The sequence below is a fragment of the Mastomys coucha genome, unplaced genomic scaffold (genome assembly GCF_008632895.1).
Source record: "Mastomys coucha isolate ucsf_1 unplaced genomic scaffold, UCSF_Mcou_1 pScaffold20, whole genome shotgun sequence".
Lineage (NCBI taxonomy): Eukaryota > Metazoa > Chordata > Mammalia > Rodentia > Muridae > Mastomys > Mastomys coucha.
This window is the reverse complement of record NW_022196903.1, coordinates 98285102-98293259: the sequence shown is the minus strand read 5'-3', so window position 1 is coordinate 98293259 and position 8158 is coordinate 98285102. Positions and strand designations below refer to the sequence as shown.

General features: G+C 34.3%; 1 protein-coding gene across 4 annotated transcripts in view; it reads right to left on the bottom strand.

The window, feature by feature from the left end:
• Cntn6 (contactin 6) overlaps positions 1-8158 on the bottom strand; it is a 346549-nt gene that overhangs the window by 90938 nt on the left and 247453 nt on the right. The window contains exon 1 of one of the 4 annotated variants that reach the window (XM_031382780.1): positions 6531-6611. The exons of the other annotated variants lie outside the window; for them this stretch is intronic. The gene's annotated coding sequence lies outside the window, so the exon portion shown is untranslated. Of the gene's footprint in view, positions 1-6530; positions 6612-8158 lie in introns of those variants that run through there. 4 annotated transcript variants of the gene reach the window in all.

The following is an 8158-nucleotide window of genomic DNA, read 5'->3' as shown; positions in this document are numbered from 1 at the left end:
GCTAAATGTCTTTAGGTTCAAAAACAATAAAATATATAAAACAGAAAAAAAAACACATAATTTAAAACAACAATGGCTTCACACACAATGTAATTAATTTAAAATCTTCAAAGTAAAAGATTAATCTCCCTGAGAATATCTTGGGGCTACAGAGAAATTTGAATGGTCCTCATAATGGAGACTAATGTTAAACTAGATTTATAAGGGGGTCAAGCCAGCCAAGTTATTACTTATCATTCTATATCTACACAGGTGAGTGTTCTGTCTCACAGTTAAAAACCTCCCTGTGCTTCTTCCATACTTCATAAAGAATCCAATCTTCAATGCAAATCTTAATAATAAAGAAAACCAGCTCAAAACGATTTTGTCTTCCAATGTTTGCCTGTATCGTAGATAAGGACTTTTTTCACCTTGTAGTTCACAATGAGCATTTTTAAAGCCTTTTCTGTCTATATTCCTATTTTATAAACCATTTGCTTATAATGAAAAAGCTTCTAAGGGCTTTAAAATGCCACAGATAGAAAAGCAAGGCTTTCCTTTTCTCCCTACTTTTTCTTCACTCTCTGTTTGTGCTTCTTAAATAAGCAGTGCCAGAAACCAAGCCTTCCCATTCCATTCTCTTGCATAGTTATGCTTTTTCAGAGTGAGCAGCCTATTAATTTTATCCAAAGATAGAGAATGCATTTGTTAACCATCTGGCCTAGTTTAACCTGAATTGCAAGTTAAATTAAAGCTTTCCACATGCTAGTAGGAACTATGCTTCAATTCAATACTTTTAGCCCATAAATAGAATTTTTAGTACTAGTGCTATTTGAGAAAGCTTACATTTCCACTGGATTTCTTTTTTATTTTTTTTTAAGATTTATTTATTTATTTTATGTGAGTACACGATAGTTGTACAGATAGTTGTGAGTCTTCATCTGGTTATTGGGAATTGGATTTGGGACCTCTGCTTCCTCCAGTCGGCACTGCACGCTCCCATCCACCTGGCTTGTTCCGAAACAAAGATTTATTTATTATTATAAATAAGTACACTGTAGCTGTCTTCAGACACACCAGAAGAGGGCATCAGATCTCATTATGGGTCGTTGTGAGCCACCATGTGGTTTCTTGGATTTGAACTCAGGACCTTCGGAAGAGCAGTCAGTGCTCTTACCTGCTGACCCATCTCACCAGCCCTCTACTGGATTTCTTAAATTTAGTTATCCACAGTTTAAATCCAGGCCATCTCAAGTTTTCAACCAGAGACTCATATAGACAACCAGTCTCCTAAAATGCTTGTGTTTGGGATTATTCTTAACTTAAACCTAATTTCAGAAAATTCCACCAGTGACCATTTTTTCAATCAGACAGTGGAGCAGCATAACAAGATCACTGAAGAATGCTTTTGTTAAATTTTAAAGCTGTGCAGCTAGCTGCTTTCATTTCCTCAGCTTGAAATATTCATAAAAAGACCTGGAATATAACAATATCCTTTGGGGACATAATGTCTCTAAATTTCTGATTTCCATAGAAAGCAATGCCACCACTGTGGGAAGATTTCTTGAGTCGTTTAAATATTGTAATGATTGTGTTTACTATTCAGTGATTGCTTTGATAAAATGTTTTTGTCCTATAAATCCTAAATTGCATTCTCAAGGATTGAAGAGTTGAGTTGTCCATTAGGGTAGAGCCCACATGAATGAGATTAGTGGCCTTTCACTGAGCAAGATCACATTTCAAATGACTAAAACAATGTGTAGGCTTTCCCCAGACACAGAATCTTCCAACTGCCTCATTCTTGGACATTATATCCCTCAAACATTAGAGAAATAAACTTCTAGAGATTATGATCCATATAGACTACTATTTTGTTATTGTAGTCTGAAGGCACCAACACTAGGTTTAAATGAGAAGGTAGCTGAAATTTAAAATTCACAAATGGTTTGTTAGTAGTAAAAGTAGTTGAAGAATTGCATCTTCATTTGCAATGAAATGACATGTAAGACATGTTTAGGTCTTAGTATTAGTTACATCTCTTCTATAGAGCAATGTCATGTTCGCTTGCACACACATTCAGTTGAGATTCAAATCAGTAAAGAAGAAGATTGAATTAGGCTATGAGAACAGTAGAAAATAATAGTAAGAGTGGATTTTTAAATATAAAGTTTGAAAGAAAATAGAGTTAAAATAAGCTAACTACTAAGATTATATTATTGACAGGGATTAAAAGGGGCCATTGTCTAGAATCAATAATTTCATCACTAATCTTTTTAAAAGATTGATTTGTGTGTTTGTTTGCCTGAGTTTATTTATGTAAATAAATTTATAAGTTTATAAAGATTATAATTTATAAATAAATTTATAATTTATAAATAAGTTTATTTATACAAGCAAGCAGGTGACTATAAAATCAGAAGACAGTGTCTAATGTTATACAAAAGAAATTACAGGTAGTTATTAAGCCACTGTATATGGTTTCAGGAAACTTAACCCAAGTCCTATGCAAGAGATGCCAGTGTTTGAAGTACTAACACTGAGCCATCATTTCAGCCTCTACTGATTTATATCTAAGGAGAGCCAGCCTTATTTTACATATAATTTATAAACATCTCTGTCATTTTAAATTGTGATGGAGCTGAAAATGATACCACATTTAGTACAAATATAATCTGTGCATAATTATTAATGATTAACAATAGCTCTAGATTCATACCTCTGCTTTAGAGGAAGTGAAATATTGTCATGTTTTATAGGAAACCAGGATTTTGGTTTGTCTCAATTTATTTTTGACCTTGTCTCAATTGATTATAAACCTTTATATAAAGAAGGTGACAATAAAATTGTATAATGTATATATATTTAATCATTCTAAAATTATAAGTAACACTTATTTAGTATATATTATCTGCCCTGTTTTAGCAAACTGTAACAAAAATACTTTCAAAATAAAATAATGTCAACATTTGAAGACAGATGAATAGATAGTTTGCACATATTCAAATTACACACTAAATTAGAAAATAAAGTGGAACACTAAGTGTTCCATAGCCATTAAGTTCTAAAATGTCATGCCTCTATTTCTCCTGAAAAATCTATACAACAACAAAATGAAATCAAACCATGTCAGGAGTCATCATAAGACAAACTAAAAGCTAGCAGGTGATCTTCCTGAGATGAGTCTACTTTTGATTAATAAATAATCCATGACAGATTTGCCTCCATAGGCAAGATCCAGGAAAAAATCATTTTAGGAAAGAGTCCTGCTATTAATATGTTATTTCTGTTATTATTAAACATATATAACAATTAACCCATGATTTTGAGCAGATCTCTGCAGAACGGCAAAGATGTACTCTCTTGTAGTGGTGCTATATATACATATAGATGACTTCTTAATTCTTAAAGATGATTCTATAAGAATTCCTAAAATTATATCAGTATTTATTAAGCTCTTTTATAGTGGGACGTTATTAGTTACTTTCTGATACTCAAAACTTCAATGAGTCATAAAAGGGAACTAGTGATTTATTATAGGCACTACGATGGATGATAAAATATTAACTGGGTTTATCTATAAAAAAACTTCACTAATAACTTAGTTATGATTTTTAATTCTCTATCAACCTGTGGAGCTGTGACTGGTGATGAATGTTTAGCCAGATAATTACTCCTAATGGATATGTATGTACACATATTCTGTTGTAAACTTCTATTCCAACTTATGATTTGAATTTATGTGTAAACTTATGATGAACTTTTTAACAATGTGATCATGTATTCTGAAAGATGAGTAAGTACTGAGGCCAAAGAAAAGAGACAGAACTGGGGTGAAAAGAACATTTTACACAGAATACTTTTTGTGTTCAGATCTAAACAGAACTTTTTAGACAGAACCAAACTCAAGCAGAATTTAGAATTAAAGGCATAGCATTGGGAGAACAGGCATTGAAAGTGAGAGGATTTTTCTTACATCCGAGCAGAAGGAAAGAACAAGATTAGAAGGAGAATGCAGAGTGGAATAATGAAGAAACTATAGGTAACATAAAAAGCAAGAGAGTAATATGTAGAATTCAGAAGTAATGACGAAAAGAAGAAACTACAGAGAGAGCAGAAGGACCAGGTAGGCTTCTCCTTACCATGGGACAGAGCAGCTTTTTCCTAATAACAAGGCAAACTGTCTTATTTAAAGGAACAAGACTTTCTTCTTAGAAAGTTGGGTTTCTTTCATTTAGCAATAAAAAGGAAGAAGCTTTTTCTTTCTCTATGCAATAAAGATTGGAGTTCATTTGTCATCCAGAGTGAATGAGTTCTTTCTGCACAGGTGCTTGGTCTTTTGCCCCAAATGCATATGTAAGTATGTGTGAGTGTGCTTGTGCATGTGCGTGTGCGTGTGCGTGTGCGTGTGTGTGCGTGTAAGTACATAATTATGAGAATGCATGCAAGCCAGGACCAAATGGTTTAAATAAAAATGTACAAATGTGCATGCGTGAATCTATATATGAATTTATGTGAGATTGTGCATATTTGCATGTGTAAAAAGGTTTTTTCTTCCTTCTGCCAGCTTGATTCTCTTCTCCTGGTTCAATAGAAGTTTATTGCTTCAAACTACCTCCCTCGCCTGACAAGCAAGAGGCATCTGGACAAAGAGAAAGGCTCTAGCAATTAATCCTTTACTTAGTCTCCTGCTGTTTTAGGATGAGGTGATAAATGCCAGAAGCTTGCAGTTTCTGGCCTCAGAAGAACACAGAAGGCAGGTAAGCTACCTTAGTAAAGTAACTTATTCTTAGATAAGTAAACTTTTTATTACTACACAGCAACCCTAACTATCTTGTAAGACAAAAGTCTTACCACCATATCTCCTAAGACAAACTTCTCACCCTTTGCTGTCACTCTTCCCCCTCTACTACCTCAAGGAGAACGTACAAGAAAGAAGACCCCACTGGGACTGTCCCCTGGGAAAACCATATTAAGGAGAACAATATATGATTAGTAATGTGTTCTTTACTCAATGTGTTTCACAATCAATAGACAGAACCCTGTTTGTACAAGGGCCTGAAGGCAAATGTTTGTTTAGCTTTAGACACAGTGATTTTAAATCTAAGTAAGGTTTAGTGATGAGCTTCATGACTGTCTTAAAGGGACAAAATAAAGTAACTTATTCTTTTCTTTCAGATCACTTCCAAAATAGATGTGGAATTTTTATCTCTGGAAAGTGCCAATTACTTCAGTTGAAGAACAACAGGAATTTTGAGAGTGGCAGCCATAACGCAGCACGAAAAGAATGTAGACTTATTTCCAGAAGTATATATATTCTTCTTGGGTGATTTTTATAGCCCTTAAGTTAGTTTAATTTTTGAAATAGTACTGTAAAAATCCAATTTATACTTTTTGAAAAAAGAAAGGAAAGGCATATTTGAAATCAGACTGAGAACATGTCTTTAAAATAAAAAAAGAGTTTCTTTATAGAATCAGCCTGTGATCTTTGAGTGATTTCCCTACAATTATTGTTGAGGATAATCTGACAAGATATTTCTGGGAATATAGTGTTTTATATTTCTTTTATCAGTAACTAAAATCTAAAAATAGAGGATGATAATATGTATGTGATCAAAATATAGCAGCAAGAATAGTTCGTGTATGACTGTCCACAATGGTAAAACTGGAAATAACACAATAGAAAATGAAATATTCTACAGCTTGAGAGTAGCTAAAGACCACTACAAGGGCATCTCACCATCTCAAATGAATACATTGGCTTTTTGCAATTAACAACAAAAAATAAGGCTCATGAGGCATTTTGTTTTGTTTTAAACCAAGGTTAGCTAAACTTCCTTCTTTTCTTCAGTTGATCTACATTGACGTCTCATTTTAAAGTTGAAAACCTCTCTAACAAATAAATACATTATAACGTAGTATAGGCTTTTTTTTCCCAGTGTATTTTCTAAAACGGAAATAAACATGACTACCCTCAGGCTCCCTGGCTTAGGGCCTTATTTTATCCTCTGGTTAAAGTTTTTCCCTCTTGCTTCCATTAGACAATTGTTGTGTATGTCATATGTAGATGAAATGATCCTATTAGTTAGCTACGTGTTGCTATGATAAATATCCAAGAGAATCAATTTACAGGTGAAAAGATTTCTTTCTTTTTTCTTTTCTGAGTTTCTTGATTATTAGTTCATGAGCTTAAGGTGAGGCAGAACATTGTAGGATTAAGAGTATGTGACATAGGTTCCTCACCTTGTAGCTTATCTGAAATAAGGGAGCATAAAAAGTCTAGGACAAAGATATACCATTCAAAGACATACATTCTGAAACTTATTTCCTACAACCAGGCCTATCCATTTACAATTTCATCCAAAATTCTAGAACCTATAGAGGAATTTTATAATCCAGCAACATGGTTGGTCTGGCTGGAACACAGAGAAGTTCTTAGTTTACACCTTTAGTCTCAAAAGACAGAGATCAGAAGATCTTTGAGTTCAAGGCCAGTCTGGAATAGAGCAAGTTTCAGAAAAGAAAAGCTTAAGTCCTGTTGTGGTGGTACATACCTTTAATCCCAGCACTCAAGAGATAGAGGCATGCAGATCTCTGAGATCTAGCCAGTCAGTTCTGTTCAGTGAGTTGAGTTAAGTTGATTTCTGAGGAGTTCAGTTCAGTGTGTTGGACTTGAATTAGTTTCTGAGTTCATACAGTTCAGTGAAGGTCAGCAAAGGCAGTTGAAGCCAGAGAATAAGAAGAAAACAGAATATCATAACAAATTGCTAGAATTAATTTGAGGCAAAGCTTGAACAATTCAGTCAGAAGCTGACATAAGCCAGTTTGATTCAGTAGGCTTGGGGAAGAGTTCGAACAAGAGCAGTTGGATTGAACCATCCAGCTAGGATTCATTAAAAACTAGAAAGGATGAACTTACTAAGCAGTAAGTCTCATAGATGATAATTACTTCAGGAGATTAAAAGTTACTTTTAAAATGATCAATTATGAAGCCTTTAGTAGATTATATCATTGATTAGATGTTGTCATCAATGGAAAAGCCGTAACAGACTATCCTAAGATTTGGCATGTCTCAGTGTTATGAGGCACATGACTACAAACACAACATTCAAGAGAGTAAGAATCTAAGATAAATAGTAAGTTCTAAAGTAGCATCTATCCCATGGTGTGATCCTTCTTTCAAAGAAGAAATAGAGAAAGCAAGGAAAGACGGAAGAAAGGAAGGAAGGAAGGAAGGAAAGAAAGTTCCACTATCATAATCTACTCTGTAGAAAACAAACTACAAAATTTGCAGTGAATACTTAAAAGTGTAGATTGTACTAAAGCTAAATATATTTCATTTTCCTCAATAAACATACCTATAGTTGTAAAGACTATTTCTAAATAAATTAGAATGATATTAATAATGACTAGTGATAAAGTAATTATAATAATATAATAATATACTACAAATGGATGAAAATGGACTATAGTGATTCAACTGAAAATATTTGCAATAAAATCTAGGACACTGCCAAAGAAATAAGCTAAGTGAAAAGCATGGTTCTTTTAAATCATCAGTAAGGAAATGCAATGAGAGAAGATTTAGAATAAATAATAAATTATTATTCAAAGAGCATTCTGGGATGCTCATTGACAGTGAAAATATATAAGTGAAATAAACACATTTCTTTAAATGTAGAAATTACCAGAATCCTCTCAAAGAGACTGGACAAAATGAGGAATCATAACAATAAAAAATATGGACAAACTAATCATCAGTAATTATCCAGAGAAAACATCATACATAGACCGTCCCACTGGTGAAATTGCAAAGAACAGGAGGCATGAATAATCACAATTTTTCTACATCTTTGATAAAATAGAAACAAAGTAATTATAAATCTATTTTATGAAACATGTCCTACCAATTTTTTATTTAAAATGTTTTCATGAGAGAGTCGCAGGGAAGCCGCCTGGCAGCAGGGACCGGATCCTACTAACAGAGGTGGATCGGGGACCTTAGCCGCCTCTCCCTTGCACGTGGAGAATCTGCCCCCAGAGACCCGCCGGGACCCGGAGCCTCCAGTGAGAGCCGCCATCCCCTCTCTGGTGGGTTCCTAGGCCGGGGGAGCCCACCTGGGGAGGCAAAGGCTCAAGGAGTCGCAGGGGAGCCGCCTGGCAGCAGGGACCGGATCCTCTC